The sequence below is a fragment of the Cryptomeria japonica genome, chromosome 6, assembly GCF_030272615.1.
Source record: "Cryptomeria japonica chromosome 6, Sugi_1.0, whole genome shotgun sequence".
Lineage (NCBI taxonomy): Eukaryota > Viridiplantae > Streptophyta > Pinopsida > Cupressales > Cupressaceae > Cryptomeria > Cryptomeria japonica.
The window spans coordinates 424,835,337-424,854,640 of NC_081410.1; the positions used below are offsets into that span (position 1 = coordinate 424,835,337).

At 34.0% G+C, this 19,304-nt stretch overlaps 3 non-coding genes across 3 annotated transcripts; 2 read left to right on the forward strand and 1 right to left on the reverse strand.

Annotated features, from left to right (window-relative positions):
* The first annotated feature begins 2,589 nt into the window (after positions 1-2,589).
* Positions 2,590-2,663, forward strand: TRNAE-UUC (transfer RNA glutamic acid (anticodon UUC)). Its single transcript has one exon. It is a non-coding gene; the product is annotated as a tRNA-Glu (tRNA).
* Positions 2,664-2,997: 334 nt separating this feature from the next.
* TRNAA-AGC (transfer RNA alanine (anticodon AGC)) lies at positions 2,998-3,070 on the reverse strand. Its single transcript has one exon. It is a non-coding gene; the product is annotated as a tRNA-Ala (tRNA).
* Positions 3,071-12,614: 9,544 nt separating this feature from the next.
* On the forward strand, positions 12,615-12,688 carry TRNAE-UUC (transfer RNA glutamic acid (anticodon UUC)). The gene has a single exon. It is a non-coding gene; the product is annotated as a tRNA-Glu (tRNA).
* Positions 12,689-19,304: the final 6,616 nt, after the last annotated feature.

The window sequence follows — 19,304 nt, forward strand, 5'->3', positions numbered from 1 at the left end:
AGCTCTTACTCTAATTAAATCCTTACCCTAACCATGTTTGAAATATATCCATAATTTAATCCTAATTAATCAAAAATTTATTTTATAAATTTAATTAAATACTAATTAAATCATAGTCCTAACAAGCAAATTATTTGAGTCAATTAGATTGAAGAAAAACAATTTTTGTAATCTGACCACTTAAAAATCATGTATAACTATTAAAAAATTTTTTTTAAAAACATGGGAAGAAAAAATTCATAGATATAATTGATGTAAAAATAATTTAATAATAACGAGTTAATGAAAATTGATTAATTAAATCTATGCAGAGCAATAAATAAAACTTAACCCCCAAAAAAATGTTAATAGTGAGAAAATCTGACAACATGATAGAAACACAATTGAAAATGCTTAAACAAAGAGAGGGAACTTTAGATTTCCATTACAATATAGATTTTCCATGGCTGTGAAAGAGATCCCAACAAAGCCAACAAGGAATTATTGTATGTTATTGTTAATAGTAAAGATGGGAAGGGGAATAGTATATGAGGTGTGCAGATGGAGATAAGGGATAACATTAAGGATGGTAGTTTGGCTTTGCCAGATTATTTGGGTGATGGTCCTCATCTACAGAGTGATGAGAGGGTAAAACAGATGATACTGGTTGCCCATGTACACCGATTATTGGGGTGTCCTCTGCAATCACTAGAGAGTGATCAGAGGGTGGAAAAGATGAGACTGGGGGGTCCTCTCTCTCTGCAATCACTGCTTTGGGAGATGGTGGGGGCTTAATAATTATGCCCAGACCATAAACAAAGCTCACCATATTATTAAGCAGGAGCAGTGTGGTGAGAGCGAGAGCAATGAACCCAATTCCTACTCCATATAATGCCTTTGCCATCTTGCTCAATTAATTGTAGGATGTGTCTATGCTTGGTTGTGCCCCTAGTGCCATGTATTTATACACAGTAAGACGATATAGATTGCAAACAGATTTGTTGAATTGGAGCGTAAAATGAAGGAAAAGAGTGATTGCATTGTTACCTGATTTCCTTAAATAGAGCAAGCTTCGTTTCTTCTCACATTCACATGGACCACACTTTCTCTAGGAGGAGCAACTTCCCATCTAAGGGTTATTGTCACTGGTTATATGATACTGGTTAATGTAGTCCTGTTTCTAGATAGAATCAAAACTGATTTTATTTTCTTTGGTTGCATTATGATTATAGTTTAGTATTCTTGTTTTATGTTTTGGTTTTTTTCTATGTTGAATTTTATGAGAATGTAATTAGCTTGCACATCAAAAGTATTTAGTTGTGCTTATAATTTATATAAAAAAGAATTTTATTTGAAATCATTTTGAATCAAGAAAATATTAATAGAGAATATTTTGTATTTGTGATTATAACATCAATTCAAATTTTAACTTGATCTTAGTTTAATCAATCTTAATGACATCAATAAATTACACTTTCTTATTTGCATGCTTTATATTTTGTCATATATATAATAGAACCTATTTGTTATCTAATGATTCAATGATTTTTCCTTTATCTAACATAAGCTACAAAGTTACTTTTTAATACTACCAATTTCTTAGATATAAGGTATAAACACATGTTTTAAAGATTCCAAATATAAAATTTAGTAATACACAATTGTGTATAAATGTTCAAGGATAGAACCAAACAAACAATTTAGTTATAAGTCTTAGAGATTTCAAATCCTAACTATATAACATAAGATCCTGATCTTTAATCTAATTTCAAACATACTAGTTCCAATTCTCTATCACTAGTCAAAATTGAAATTATGCCATAAATTAGATTTAAACACTAATTTTTATTGTTATGTTTCAGGTTTTTGAACTTAATGTTTACCTTCAATTCTATTATTGTAGGTATATTTTGTTTCCCTATATTTCATTTAAGTCATATCTTCAATTAGAATAGAATTTTCAATTTTTCCATTCTCAACCTATCAGAATGTGCATTGATCATAAGTGATCATAAGTGATGATTCAATCTTCAAAAAAGATGGTAAGATCCCATTTGCAATGGCAAGAAGAATAATTGCTCTCTGCATTCACATGCTATTTCAGATGGTAATTACTGATAAAGTTGAAGTACAATTTCTAGCAATTTATTTTACTTAGATTACAGCAAGAGGAGTTTCATTGATGTTAGATGTCATGGGAAGCTAACAAACGAAAGCCCATTAGTAGCAATGCGTAATGTTGTAAACATTGGAGATTAGTAGCAATTTTGTACTAAGAAATTAAAGCTTGTTTTCATCATACCATTTGACTGCGAAAGTTTTACAAATATCAGTTGATCTTATCTCTTAACTCTCTTCTAAAATTCAACTTCTTCATATTCAATAATTTTTCTTTGCCTTTTATTCAATAAGCTTGTCAAAATCATATCTCGACTTAAATTTATCAGAATTCTCTTCACATCAACTTTCTATTTTTCACAAATTGTTTCAAACTTTCATAACCAGACGACGGAGGTGCAAATCCTAGAAACGGAAGAGTAGAAGTTTTTATAGTGCTATAGCAAAATGTTTTAGTTTTAGTTTAAATTCTGATATAAAACAAATTATGTCTCCGTTGTCGTCTAGTCCGGTTAGGATATCTGGCTTTCACCCAGACGACCCGCGTTCAAATCCCGGCAACGGAAGTTTAACTTTTGCTAGATTCAAATCCCTGTATAACATAATTTTCTTTTTTGGTTAGAGAACTGCATCATCGAACTTTTTCTTTTATCTGTGAATGTGTGTGTATTACATTGATCGTCGGACTATATCGTAGGTGCTTTCATCATCTCAGAGCAGATATTAATCTTCCTTCACAACTCATTGCTCTATGGAGTATGAAACACATACATACTGCTAGCGTTGCCGTTCTCGTTGCATGTTTTTTCAAAAATATGTTTGAATGCCTAAGTGAATTTAAATAAAATCTTAAACATCGAAGCTTGGAAGTAATCCCGAAGATAAAGATATTGAAAGAAATGGAGATGCGGGGTATCGATCCCCGTACCTCTCGCATGCTAAGCGAGCGCTCTACCATCTGAGCTACATCCCCATATTTTTCTTTATCAGTTTTGATAAAAAAATTCCAATTTTTGTTTCTGTGTATTTTCATGCTGGAAGGCAGTTTGTCGTGAAGTTTTTCTCTTTCGTGAATTTTGCTTCCGTCTGTGTTTTATGAATTGCTCAACCACAAGGTCGGAGGTTCAAGTCCTGTAGCGTGTGCTTTAACATTTGTGACCCTCAACTTTGACTTTTTTGAAACTTTTTGTTCAACATGCGCTCAGAAAATCTCAAATTCAAATGCAGTTTTAAAAATTTTGCTGGAAGGCAGTTTGTCGTGAAGTTTTGCTCTTTCCTGAATTTTGCTTCCGTATGTGTTTTATGAACAATCACAAAGATAAGTTAAACAAGCTTGGAATAGCTCGACCACAAGGTCAACGGTTCAAGTCCTCCAGCGCGTGCTTTAACATTTGTGACCCTCAACTTTGATTTTTTGTACCAGCAAGGGAAGAAGAGCCCAATGTGCAAGAGCAAAATGTGATAAAATTGGAGGTTCATGCTGATTCCAAGTTGGAGGAATATTCTGCCTTTGTTGCAGATGATGTCTTTATACAATCAAAAGAATTTAAATCATTTTTGTACAATTTCAAAAGAAAGAAGTTGAGGGATTCAACATTACACCAAAAAATGAAGTTGAACTGTTGAGGAAGTTAAAAGAACAAATAGATGTTGAATTGGCCACAATGACTCTTCAAAAGGGGAAACCACTGCTTACAGAGGCTCAAGTGATCTTATTTCCTCGATGGGATCTTAGTGCTTCGTTTATTTTTGATAGTTTATTACATTCAGAAAATAAGGAGTTTAAATTAGATATATAGGATGTAAATGATGTGTTCATTGGGTCAAGGTTCGATCAAGATGAGGAAGCCTTATTGTTATGGGCTTTATATCCTCCTCATAAAATACCAAAGATTATTGATGTTGATAAGGCCTTTGGCCATATGATGAAGCTTAAAGTTGGGGAGATTGATCCCATCATTTATGCAGATATTGGAGTAGATATCTCAAAGTTTAACAAGGCACAAATGGTCAAGACAGTAAGAGAAAGAAACCAATATAAAGGATTGTATGAAGTGTTAGATACTTGATCAGTCCCAAAGACACTAAGAGGGGGGTGTGGGGGGGGTGCGAATCAGTGTCTAACCGGTGACCAAAAGATTTATACTTGTTTGCAACTTTATAACCTAAATTAATATACCGGTGAGCAAATAATAATGCTATAAAGAGAAATAACAGTATAACCATCAATGCACACCATAACACAGATATTTTGGCGAGGAAACCCGGTAAGGGAAAAACCTCGGTGGGATTTATGACCCACAATATTTACTCACTGGTCAATATGAATAAATATTACTTATACAATAGGGGTCTACACATGTAGGAAGACCAACAGCCTAGAGCTCACTGCTCAATCAAAAAAATGTAGTCACACTGACTACACAATTGGATGGTTAAATCCAATGACAATGTACTGCTCAAAATAGCATCTGCAATGCTGGATTCAGTACCGGTTTAAGCTCTGTCAGAAATCTCTACCATAAACCTTGCTTCACTCTTCTCTACTCTTATTCTCTCATAAAATAATTACATCATAATGCATATATAGTTATTCGCTCTCATATACTGCTTGCATTCATTACCTAATTACATTCCTTTCATACTTACAAAATGACTTACAAGATCTCATACATATATGAGTCTTTACAATACATCATGTCGGCTATACAATATAATTACAATACAAAACAATATAATTTCCATGTCGGCTTGGAGTGTCAGTAAGATCTTCTACTAGTGTGAGTAAGCTTGTTGTAACTGCTGGTGCCGGTAGATGATGTTTGTTGCCAGTGTAACCTGTGAACCATGTTACTAGTTGGTTGCCATCAATGACAACATCAACTATCTTCATTTGAGTGTATAATGCCAACATGAAGAACTGCTGAAAACAAGTGGGCAATCAGTGCCAATGGTTCTTTCTCTTGATAACTCATAATGGAAGAAAAAGTGTGAGGAATTACAACAAGAAAACAAGAAGATGCTTAAACAGATGCAAAGTGTGAGGACAGATACTACCTCTGTATTGTTAACCAAAAGATTTGAGACTTTGCAAGGCTTTCTGGAAGAGTTCTGGACATTTTTTCAGAAGAACATGGATAATGCAGTCTCACACAACAAGATTCAAAATAGATTGGGGACTAGACTGCATGATAGAACAATAGCCAAAGCAGAAAATGAGGAGATTGAAAAGATAAAGAAGTTGTTGGTAAGACACAATAAATTTGATGAATAGTTACAGATTGAGTATGATGAGTGCAAGCACATAACTCGCGACGGTTTCTGAGAATTGGTTGATCAGAAAGGTGAGATTAAAGATAAGGATAAATGGATCTCAGAATGCCAAAGTCTTCCCGATGCCACCCTTGATATTGCCCAGACTGATGGAATTGAATTAAAAAAGACTATAGAACAGATAGAGAATTTTTTCACACTGGAGATCATCGTCAGGGACATAATTTATGAGGCAGATACATACAAGTCAAAAAATACCTGGAGCACATTCAGAAATGCAGCAAGATGTTGGGAGATCAGACTTGATTTTTAAAAATGTCTCAAGGAAATCAGTTTTTATGCAGTTTGTTTTTTAAGAAAGACAGTATCAAGTTGGTGGATGACAATATTTATTGAAATCAATTGGTTTTATTATCTATTTTCAATATGAAGATTAAGTGTTCTTCATCTTTGATGGTATCTACTTTTTCAATTGATTGATTAGTTCCCTATGATAAATCTATTCAATTAGATTGCTTTGATGTGCTATCTTATGTTATTGTGATTGAGATTAATTTTCAGTTTGAATATTAGTTTGAAGGATTGGTTGCAAGCTTCAAATTGTCTTATTGGTCTTTCGAAGTAAATTTAAATTCAATAAGACTAAGTGCATATTATATTTTGATTACAACTCATATAGATGCATTTGACGTGATGATCTTGGTTTATTTTATGGAAATGCCAAACTGGTGAAAAGACACTGTGCTATATGTTTAAATCAATTGATTATCTTATGTTTATTTCAATACAAAGATCAAGTGTTTTTCATCTCTGATGGTACTTATCTTTTTAATTGTTTGATTAGTTCCCTGTGATAAATCTATCCATTTAGATTGTTTCAATGTGCTATCCTATGTTATTATAGTTTGGGTTAAGTTTTTGTTTGATTATCAGTTTGAAGGATTGGATGTCAAGCTTAATTCTGTCTTATTGATCTTTTAGAGCAAAGTTAAATTCAGTAAGACTAACTGCAACATTATGTCAGGGGTGATGGCACTGGTCTACTATTGTTTGAAGATAATTTAATCAAGTGTTTTTAGAGTAATTAAGAAAGCATACTTACAATAAAGTAATCTTTTATTTAAAGCATTCATTTACAAGCAAGCAATTCAAAGTTTTCAGTAATTATTTAATTGAAGTGACTTAAACCTTTGAAACATTCAATTCCAATCAGGCATACTTGACAACAATGGGATTAATACTCATCAAAAGTCTCTTCTCAATTTTCAAAACACCCTTACAAGACAACAACTTAATAGACACCAGCCATACTTTGAGGAAGACAAACATGACAAAGGCTGTCATTACCTTGTAATGAAGCCAATCTCCCTAGTCAGTCTCTTGATATAATTGTTACAAACTCATCCTCCAATTTATAGAAAGATCCAATGGTTCAAATGAAAGTTGTGATCATTCTTCCAAAACTTGTGTCATATGAACTAGCCAAGAAAATGGTTGAGGATGTATACTGTGAAGATGAAGGACAAGATATAGATGATATGGATGAGTAAACACAAGAAATGGCAGTTGAACATGGCAAAAAAATCCCCATGAGTTAAAGGCTCTTAATATTGATGAATATGCTAGAAGTGTGGAACAATGGACATCCAATAAAAAGTGGGAAACTCTTGCTAACATAAAGATTGAATCGGCAATATGAATGTAAACAACAAAAATTAATTTTCTACAATTCATGGGTTAAACTCTATTTTAGTTTCTCTTTATATCTCTATGCTATGGAAATGCCCTTAAGTTTTTTTACAAAATAGTTTTTGTCCCTATGCCTACAATTTGTTATGTTTTTTTTTAAATCTGATTTTTTCCCGATTTTTTCCCGATTTTTTCAAAAAAATCTAATACTTTTGGTTTGCCGATTTTTTTCCCAAATGATTTTTGCTACTATGATATAAAGAGCCATCCTAGGATGAGGAATTTTATCTGCTAACTGGAGAAAATGAAGAGACCCTTTCAGTGGCGAAAATTGTACAACCAACTACCCATAGAGTCCTAAATAATCGTATAAAAGATGCTTCCATACAAAGGGCTATTTTGAGGGCTGGAAGGGTTTACAGTCGTAGAGAATTGTCAAACAGGTAATGGTTATAGTAACCAACCAAGTTGGTGTTGACATAAACCTAGCAGCATCACATGAATGGATGTTTTCTCCTTTGCAATTTGTAGTTGGCCTTGGACCTAGAAAAGCTACTTCCATACAAAGGGCTATTTTGAGGGCTGGAAGGTTTTACAGTCGTAGAGAATTGTTCACCCCTCTAGAAGCTATGAAGCGACTTTTCTTTATAACTGATAGCCGCAAAATTGAGAGGTTAAGGAGGTTGAGGATCCATATATTGCCAAAGCGGATACCATTAAACAAAGTGAGCAAGAGAATACAAGGAAAGCAAAGGAACTTCCAAAAAACTCTTGATGATAGGAACAAAAGGACCAACCTCTTGTAAAGTTGCTGCTGAGCATCTATCTGTAGCAATTGTGCCCTAATAATTGCCCTAATTTTAAGTTTTACTCATTATTGATGCATTTAATCTTATTTTGTGGATGTTTTAGGGGTATGTGGCCTGAGGAATTGAGGCTTAATGTCACAAATAGCCAAGGGGAGCAGCAACATGTTCAATTATGGACTTCTGTTTGGGATTCTCATTACACAAGATCAAATTATAACTGAATCAAGACCTAAAGATTTTGATGACAGAAAGATAGTGAATCATAAATGGGGCGATTGGTATGTCCAGCGACTTGTCTTTATAACTGGTAGTCGTAATATGGAGAGGTTAAGGAGGTTGAGGATCCATATTTTGCCAAAGTTGATACCATTAAACAAAGTGAACAAGAGAATGCAAGGAAAACAAAGGAACTTGCAAAAAAATCTTGATGACAAGAATGAAAGGACCAACCTCTTGTACAGTACACAACATGAAGCCCAGGAGGTAAGAGGTAGTAACAATAATGTTGACGGTCATTGTGGATCAATGGCATCGCCATCTACTGCTGCAATTTTCTTCAATTTGAATTTGGTGAGTAAAAGTAGAGTGAATTCTCTAGGGTTTACAGTTTCTAGCTCAAATGGGTTGCTTCCCATGCGTGGTGAATTTGCAAGGAAGAGGTTCCATGTTCTATTCTCAACAGGGACTCATGAGAAAGAGAAAGAGCAGATTGTGAACGAGAAAAGGTCGCTTGTCGTTGCCACGGGCGAATTTTTCATCAACATCTATCTGCAACAATTGTGCCCACTTCCTCCCAATTTTCACACCCTGATGAGCCTACGTATAATGATGGCATGTAATTACTTTAAAAAAAAAAATACGTGTTCATCGGAATTCTGACGTGAAACACAAAATCTGCACTATCAACAAAAGTCAACCCGATGGAAGCATGTCATCGGGATATAATACACAAGAGAAGTCCATCGGCATAACACACACTAGCGGCAAAGCAGAGATCATGTATTGTTGATAGTCGATGATGCTATCGGTAAGACTTTCCCCGATGGACACTAGCAAAAGTAAAAAGCATCGACAAAGGTTAAGACGATATAGGGTCAAAGCTTATGCTGAGGAGACATAATGTATCGGGAGGAGCTACACTGAGGGAAAAGACATTAGGGAAATCATGCCCATCACCTGAACACATTTTAAGCTATCTCGATGACCGATGAGACTAGCGGGATAACCCGCACCAATCAGCAGGAAGATAGGTCATCGAATTATGTTATCCAGATGAGTAAGAAGGCATCTAGAGGCTGTGAAAATCATCGGATCAACATATGCCGATCAATAGGTAAAATCCGTGTTCGTCGAAATGTCGAGGTGAAATTTCAAGACATCGGTTTTTAGTCAGAATTTCGACATGAAATATGAAATCTGCATTATCGGCAAAAGTCAACCTGATGGTAACACAACTAGAAGCATTTCATCAGGATATAATACACCGGAGAAGTCCATCGGCATAACACACACTAGAGGCAAAGCAGAGATCATGTATTGTTGATAGCCGATGATGCTATCAGTAAGACTTTTCCCGATGGACACTGGCAAAAGTAAAAAGCATCGGCAAAGGTTAAGATGATATAGGGTCAAAGCTTATGCTGAGGAGACATAACGTATCGGGAGGAGCTACGCCGAGGGAAAAGACATTAGGGAAATAATGCCCATCGCCTAAACACATTTTAAGCTATCCTGATGGCCGATGAGACTAGCAAGATAACTCGCACCGATTAGCAAGAAGAAAGGTCATTGGTTTATGTTATCCCAACGAGTAAGAAGACATCCAAAGGCTATGAAAATCATCAGACCAACATATGTTGATCAACAGGTAAAATCCGTGTTCGTTGGAATGCCGAGGTGAAATTTCAAGACGTCGGTTTTTAGTTGGAATTTCGACGTGAAATTTTACCACATCGGAATTCTGACGAACACTGGACAATTTTTGACAAAAAATCAAATCAATCCGACAAAGCAAAAGAAATCCCATAGATTGTCAGAAATACTCGTCGGAATTTGAGGCCAAATGTATTAGTGACTTCATATTTCATAATTTATTATCATTAAAAAAACAAATTATAAATTGTAGACTATAATTGCTGACTAAAGTGTCCACTGCATAGTCTTTCTTCCACTTAATAAACAAAATTAATCTAAAATCTATAATTTATTTACAATCTGAAATCTATGAATAATTTTCTCAACTATAATAATAAATTGTGGAGTATGATTTGGATGATTGATGTTAAAAACCATATTATTAAGCAGGTACAGTGTGGTGAGAGCGAGAGCAATGAACCCAATTCCTGCTCCATATGCCTTTGCCATCTTTCTCACTTAATTGTAGGATGTGTGTATGGTTGGTTTTGCTCCTAGTGGCATGTATTTATACACAGTAAGACGATATAGATTGCAAACAAATTTCTTGAATAGGAGTGTAAAATGAAGGAAAAGAGTGATTGCATTGTTATCTGCTTTCCTTAAATAGAGCAAGCTTCGTTTCTTCTCACATTCACATGGACGACACTTTCTCTAGGAGGAGCAACTTCCCATCTAAGGGTTATTGTCACTGGTTATATGATACTGGTTAATGTAGTCCTGTTTCTAGATAGAATCAAAACTGATTTTATTTTGTTTGGTTGTATTATGATTATAGTTTAGTATTCTTGTTTTATGTTTTGGTTTTTTTCTATGTTGAATTTTATGAGAATGTAATTATTAGCTTGCACATCCAAAGTATTTAGTTATGTGTCTATAATTTATATAACTAAGAATTTTATTTGAAATCATTTTGAATCAAGAAAATATTAATAGAGAATATTTTGTATTTGTGATTATAACATCAATTCAAATTTTATCTTGATCTTAGTTTAATCAATCTTAATGACATCAATAAATTACATTTTCTTATTTGCATGCTTTACATTTTGTTATATCTATAATAGAACCTAGTTATTATCAAATGATTCAATGATTTTTCCTTTATCTAACATAAGCTACAAAGTTACTTTTTAATACTACCAATTTCTTAGATATAAAGTATAAACACATGTTTTAGAGATTCCAAAGATAAAATTTAGTAATACACAATTATATATAAATGTTCAAAGATAGAACCAAACAAACAATTTAGTTATAAGCCTTAGAGGTTTCAAATTCTAATTATATAACATAAGATTCTGATCTTTAATCTAATTTGAAACATACAAGTTCCAATTCTCTATCACTAGTCAAAGTTGAAATTATGCCATAAATTAGATTTAAACACTAATTTTTATTGTTATGTTTCAGATTTTTGAACTTAATGTTTACCTTCAATTCTATTATTGTAGGTATATTTTGTTTCCTTATATTTCATTTAAGTCATATCTTCAATTAAGGTAGAATTTTCAATTTTTCCATTCTCAACCTATCATAATGTGCATTGAGTTTATTTGGAGTTAATTTTTTATCTCAACCCTAGCTTGGGTGGAGGTGGATGTGCACTCAGGAATAAGGACGGTCGTTTGTGAAGGGTGGCTCCTTTTTTTTTGGCTCTAAGATTAATAATGCAGCTGAGTGGTCGGTGGTGGTGGAAGGAATAAAATTGGCTCTTTCCAAGGCATGCAATAAATTGATAGTGGAAGGAGAATCTATGGTGGTAATTGCTGAAAAATTTAAAGCCTTCTGACTATTGCTCTATAACTTTGTAAGCAGTTTGATGATATTTATTTCACACATCGGTCCCAGGAGTTATTAGTTTTCAGATTTGTGGGCCATAGAGGAATGATATTAGATCTAGTGACTGCCAAAATCAGTGATTCTTCGGATGCTTGGGTTGGATTGGATCCTTTGATTTTGTTTGATTACTGAGAAGGGTTCTTTTTTATTGTTGTCGTGTATTGTTTGAAGCTGGAAAATATCGAGCGAAAAGCAGGCTACTGTAAAGTTGGATACACCTGTTTTCAAAGAAATTTAAATGAATAAAGAAAGTATGCGACCCTGATCTTCCATCAAACAAGTAAAAAAAGCCATCCTACATCCTTCTTTTCAACTGAAAAAAATACATTATTTTAAAATCAGAGCAACTTAATAGTCAATAACACAAACATCTGAGATGAAAATGATATACAAACATGCCAGTAATCCAAAACCTTCCATGTCAAGGAAGGCATGTAAACGTTTCAAGTTGTTAGTCAACCTGCAGATCATAAGTGGTGATTCATTCTTCAAGATGCAAGTTGAAGTACAATTTGAAGTACAATTTCTAGCAATTTATTTTACTTACAGCAAGAGGAGTTTCATTGATGTTAGATGTCATGGGAAGCTAACATACTAAAGCCCATTAGTAGCAATGTGTAATGCTGTAAACATTGGAGATTAGTAGCAGTTTTGTACTAAGAAATTAACGCTTGTTTTCTTATACCATTTAACTCTCTTCTAAAATTCAACTTCTTCATATTCAATAAATTTTCTTTGCCTTTTATTCAACAAACTTGTCAATAAATTCTACTAGAACTTTCGTCCTGAATGCTACTAATAGACTTAAATTTATCAGAATTTTCTTCACACCAACTTGCTATTGTTTACAATTTTTTTAAACCTTTCATATAAAGACAACCGGGGTTCAAATCCTAGCAACGGAAGCGTGGCACTTTCCAAAGGTTGTACAAAGTCGATAGCAAAATTATATAGTTTTACTGCAAATTCTGATATGAAATCCTTTCTGCCTCCGTTGTCGTCTAGTCCGGTTAGGATATCTGGCTTTCACCCAGATGACCCGGGTTCAAATCCCGGCAACGGAAGTTTAGCTTTTGCTAGATTCAAATCTCTGTTTAACATAATTTTCTTTCTTGGTTGGAGAACTGCATCATGGAACCTTTTTCTTTTATCTGTGAATGTGTGTGTGTATTACATTGATCGTCGGACTATATCGTGGGTGGTTTCATCATCTCAGAGCAGATATTAATCATCCTTCACAACTCATTGCTCTATGGAGTATGAAACACAAAAAAGATAAAAAAAGTTATCAGCTAGCGTTGCCGTTCTCGTTGCATGTTTTTAAAAAAATATGTTTTAATGCCTAAGTGAATTTAAATAAAATCTTAAACATTGAAGCTTGGAAGTAATGCTGAAGATAAAGATATAGAATGAAATAGAGATGCGGGGTGTCGATCCCCATACCTCTCGCATGCTAAGCGAGCGCTCTACCATCTGAGTTACAACCCCATATTTTCTTTATCAGTTTTGCAAAAATATTCAAAGTTTTGTTTGTGTATTTAATGCATTTTGCTTCCGTATGTGTTTTATGAACAATCACAAAGATAAGTTAAACAAGCGTGGAATAGCTCGACCACAAGGTCGGAGGTTCAAGTCCTCTAGCGTGTGCTTTAACATTTGTGAACTTTTTGTTCAACATTCGCTCACAAAATCTCAAATTCAAATGCAGTTTTAAAGATCAGCGATGTTGAGAATGCTACACCTGAGGTTTGACAGGTAGATTGTAGGCTACACCAATCATTTTAATTTGAATATATAATCTGAAAGTTTTGTGTGTTTTCTGAGAAAAATCTTATTGTAACATATACTGCAATAATCAAAACAGTTCTCTCTTCTGGCTTGTTCAAGGTTCGGTTACCTTTCAAATACCTGCTTTTACTTAATCAAAACATATACTGCAATAATTTATAACATAAATTTAATGAGAGAAATACACATTTGGTCTTTTGTTCTGTTCTATTGCAGGAAATAGATGTGCTTAAAAATAGGTATCCACAAAGGGTGGCAAGAAACATATCTATCTATTATGGTCAATTTTGAAAATTAAGTACATTCCTTTTCTTGTCAAGATTTCCAAGGAAGTAGGTAGACAATAAAATACACATTAAAAATGAAGTTCCAGTTAGAAAATCTATTTAACATTTCAAATCAAATTGTGATATTATATATGCAATTAAATTTTGAAAATAGTTAGAATCATTTCATTATTTCAATTTGAAGAAGACTTACCCTCAATGCCAATTTTTTTAATTTTTTTATCTTATTGAGCACTTTGTGAATTAATTGTATTGTTTTAGAGGCTTTTGAGGTTAAAAACAATAGAAGTGACTTTGTTGCAGCGCTGTGTGATCATTCTATGTTATAGTTGCCGATTTTTAGTGGCTACCTTGGCACCATATATACTAACTTGATTCTTGGTTTTCTGTGATAATTGATTTAGATTTGTAGTTTCAGAAACTAGAAGTGAATAATAGATTGTGACAGGGCTGTTGTGTTGATAGTTCATAACTATTTGTATTAAATGGCTACAAATATATCTTCTTTTTCTGGTAATCTAATCTTTATTTGTGAGAAAATAATTTCAATTACTAAGTATTGAAACATACGAGGTAAGAAATTTAATCATATATTACCCAATATTCTAATTGAGGATATTACACTATTCAACATGGAGGTTGTCTAAAGTAGAGAATATTACACTATTCAACATGGAGGTTGTCAACTTAGCTTCCATTTTAAAACTGTTTGTAGTTATGTTAAAAATTTTTGATGTCCATGACATAGTCAACTAACATAGCATATAGCACATGCCTTTGAGTATGTAGACACTACACAAGCATCTCCAGCACAGACTTCATAAACTTGACCTTGCAGATATGTATGTAATAAATTAGACCTGGATTGCATCTAGATATTTGGAGTAGTCTTTCTAATAGATTGATTGGTGTTGTACTTGTAAATTTCTTTATGTTCTGCCCAACATAATTATCTTTTATTGATCTACCCAAAGATTCTTAAAAAAAAAAATATGGTACAGATTGGCCTTCCAGATTCATCTTTAACATAAAAGTTGATTTTTCCCTGCCACTCTTCTGGCTAATTTTTTTCTTCATAGTGATGTTTGTCAGATTTGTTTCTCATTTGAACTATTAAAAAAATAAAACAAAAATTGCAGTATAAATGTGCTTAGAGAGATAATCCTGTTAAAAATGTGGAAACCAGAGGAGGAAAGTGCTCTTTTGTACACATAAACATATTTTTTAGCTTAAAATTGTAGAATTTTGAACCTGACCTATCCTCTCTAAACCAGCTGATTAGCAAACAATAACAACAAAAAGAAATCACAATTCAGAATAAAAAACAAAGTGCCATTTTTTTTGGAATTGCACACACCAATTTCTTTATTGAAGCTTAGTTAAAAAATTACATAGAGGCTATATATATATAAAGAATTTGTAGCCTAGAAGAATTAATAATAACTGCAGTTCTAAATATATTCCTAGCATTGCATGGAAAGCTACTAAGGCACTCAAACTAAAAAAACAAACTACTCCCTAAATTAAGAATACAATAAGTGCATGCACAACATGCTTTATTTACTAAAAACAAACTCATGCAAAAAAACAAAACTAAAAATAGTCCTAAGGATTAATGCATGCTGGAGTACATGCTTTATTTGCATGAATAAACAAAAACTAATTTAAACTAAAAATAGCTTATGCATGGTGATGAATGGATAGATTCATGTCCAAACTGGAGCTGCATGGAGCTGCATGCTAGAGCAGTATCAATTATCAACATACTCCCCCTTGATGTTGAGAGGGCTCACAATCTTATCTCATAGTGCTATAAATTGAGCTTTCGCAACTGCTTAGAAACATCAAGCTCCCCACAATACTTTTGTAAGTTGTCTCATCAACTAAATCAGCACCATCATCTCAACATAACAAAACTCCATGAGCACTTGGAGTGGAGGCAGGGTTACAATCAGTCATATTAAATTTCTTCAACATATCTTGTGCATACTTTTTTTGACAAATGAAAATCTCATTCTTACTTTGATAAACCTCCATTCCTAGAAAATATTTGATCAGACCAAGATCTTTCATCTCAAATTCTTTCATCATAGCAGCTTTGAATTCATCTTTTATCTTAGAACTACTATCCATATACAAAAGATCATCAACATACAAACTTATGATGAGGATATCAGTACATTCTTGTTTGTAGTATAGGGTAGGATCACTCTTACTTCTCTAGAAGCCATTCTCCTGAAAGTATCCATCAATCCTAGCATACCACGCTCTTGGTGCTTGCTTGAGGCCATACAAAGCCTTCTTCAACCTGTACACTTGATGCTCTTTTCCTTCCACTTCAAAACCTTGTGGTTGCTCCACATATACTTCCTCTTCTAAGTACCCATTCAAGAAGGCACTTTTCACATCCATATGATGTATGCTCCACTTCTTTTGAGCTGCTAATGAAATCAACATTCTTATGGTCTCTTGTCTTGCTACTGGTGCAAATGTCTCCTCATAGTCAATTCCATACTTCTGTGTGAAGCCTTTAGCAACTAATCTTGCCTTGTGTCTTTCAACACTCCCATCACTATTAAATTTGGTCTTGTAGACCCATTTGGTGCCAATCTTTTTCTTCTCATGCGGGAGTTCTGTTAACTCCCAAGTGTCATTCCTATGAATGGAATCCATCTCTTCTTCCATGGCTTTCACCCAAACCTCATTGATACATGCATCTTCAAAACATGATGGTTCAAAATTAGCCTTGGCTAATAAAGAAAAATTCACTGTCTCACCTATTGGGTTTTCTTCATGTATATGATTTCCACTCTTCTGGTAGATATCACTCAATCTCCTTACCTTCCTTGTAGAGCTTGGAGAAGAAGCTAGACTTGAACTTGGTACTAAAGAACTTGATGAAGGGTTGCTTGGTGGAGTTAAATCACTGGATACAGGAACTTTAGTTGGCTGCTCATGATCAATATCAGCAATTATATCATCATTCAAAATAGATTTTGGCTTCTCAACATGGCCTTTTAAATGACCATAAACTCCCCCTTGATCAAAAATTACATCTCTTGAGACAATAAGCTTATTAGTGATGGGATTATACAATCTATAAGCCTTGCTTTTCTCACTATACCCAATAAAAATACATGACTCGCTCTTTGCATCTAACTTCTGTCTATTCTGATCAGGTACATGCACATAAGCTAAACAACCAAAAACTTTGAAATGATTAACATTAGGCCTTTTTCCATACCAAGCTTCATAAGGAGTCATCTTTTCTAGTGCACTGGTGGGGCTACGGTTGAGGATGTACACCGTTGTAGCAACTGCATCTCCCCAATAAGAATTTCTCAATCCCTTGGTTTGTAACATGCACCTTGCCATTTCAACCATAGTACGATTCTTCCTTTTAGCTACTCCATTTTGTTGAGGTGTGTATGCAGCAGTAAGTTGCCTCTTGATGCCTTTAAAATCACAATAACTTTGGAAAGCATTTGAGAAAAACTCTCCTCCACGACCAGTCCTTAAACATTTGATCTTGCACCCTTTCTCATTTTCCACAAGGGCTTTAAACTTCTTGAATGTATCCAAGGCTTCATCTTTGGCCTTCAAAAAATATACCCAACAATTTTGTGAGTAATCATCAATAAAAGTGATGAAATATGATGACTTACCCAAACTCTTAGTTTGCATAGGACCACATATATCTGAATGAACAAGCCGAAGTGGGTGATGAGCCCTCCATGCATTGCCCTTTGGAAACTTTTCTCTTGCATGCTTTCCTTTAGCACAACCTTCACAAACCTCCTTGTGTTCCTCAACCTTGGGCAAACCAGAAACTAATGCATGTGAGGTTAGAAACTTCAAACTATGAAAATTTAAATGCCCATACCTGAGATGCCATAACCAACTTGAATCCTCATAAGCCATATTTGACAAACTGTTGTTATGTTCACCAAACCTCAAGGGGAACATCTTATTTCTTGTCATAGGAACAACAGTGATCACCCTATTACCCTTATTCTTATCATAGATAGTGCATGTCTTATTCTCAAAGACTTTTTTATAATTTTTCTCACATAGCTGCCCAACACTTAACAAATTGTGCTTCAATTATGGAGTATAATAAATATCATGAATACTCTTTATACCTTCTTTTGTTTGGACCTCCATAGCTCCTTTGGCAGCAACCTCCAATGATTTATCATCACCAAGCTGGATCTTGGATTTGAAACTTCCATCCTTTGTTGAGAACAACTTCTCATTCCCTGTCATATGGTTAGAGCATCCAGAATCTAGGTACCAAACATCTTTACTAGTATTTTCACCCTTTGCATAAGACAAAAATAAGTGATCAAGAGGATTCTCACTACTTTCTTGAGCATAGTTAGCACTTTTACCTTCTTTCAATCTGCATTCTCTTTCAAAGTGGCCATACATGTTACAATGGTAACATTGAACATTTCTCTTATCAAATATACCTCTACCTCTTCCTTTGAAACCACCACTTCCTCTTGAGCCACCTCTTCCTCTACCTCTTGAAGAATTTTGGCTTTGCCCTTTACCTTGGCCTTGATTGATTCTGGCACTACTGCTGCTTGCATCTTCATATTTTGTGATTAGCAATTTAGAGGAAAACCCTTTCTCTACACCTTCAAAAGAATCTTTCAATCTTTCTTCATGAGACATCAGAGATCCAACCAGTTGATCAAACTGTAGTTTTGTCAAATCCTTGCTTTCTTCTATGATTATTGCTACATGATTTCATATGGGTGTTAAAGATCTCAATACCTTTTTAATCAAAACTTCATTGCTTACAATTTCCCCAAGTGTAGCCATTTTATTGACCACATCTTTGACTCTAACACAATAATCACTTATACTTTCAGCTTCTTGCATCTTCAAATTTTTGAATTCTCGCTTCAATGTCTGAAGCTTGACCACTTTAACTTGATCACTACCCTGGTAAGCTTCTTGTAGAGTCTTCCAAGCATCTTTGGTAGTTGTTGCTCCTGATATTCTTGGAAATAAGCTCTTATCAAGAGCTATCTGAATGTGAAACAAGCTTGAGCATTCTTTTTCCTTGCTTCCTTTCTTGTTGTTCTTTCATTGGCTATAAGGGCATTCCAATAAACTGGCTCTTCATAACCTGATTAAATAATCTCCCACAAATATTTTCCAATAAAAAAGGTCAGCATCTTAATGCACCAATAATCATAATCATTCCCATCAAATTCTGGAAAGGACATATTGTTAGAATTTGACATGATTAACTTTGGCAAAATTCCAACAATAAAACTTTAACCCAAAACAATTTTACCTGCTCTGATACCACTTGTAGAATTTTGAACCTAACCTATCCTCTCTGAACCAACTAATTAGCAAACAATAACAGCAAAAAGAATAAATTGCAAAAAGAAATCATAATTCAGAATAAAAAACAAAGTGCCCTATTTTTTGGAATTGCACACACCAATTTCTTTATTGAAGCTTAATTAAAAAATTACATAGAGGTTGTATATATATAAAGAATTTGCAGCCTAGAAGAATTAATAATAACTACAATTCTAAATATATTCCTAGCATCGCATGGAAAGCTACTAAGGCTCTCAAA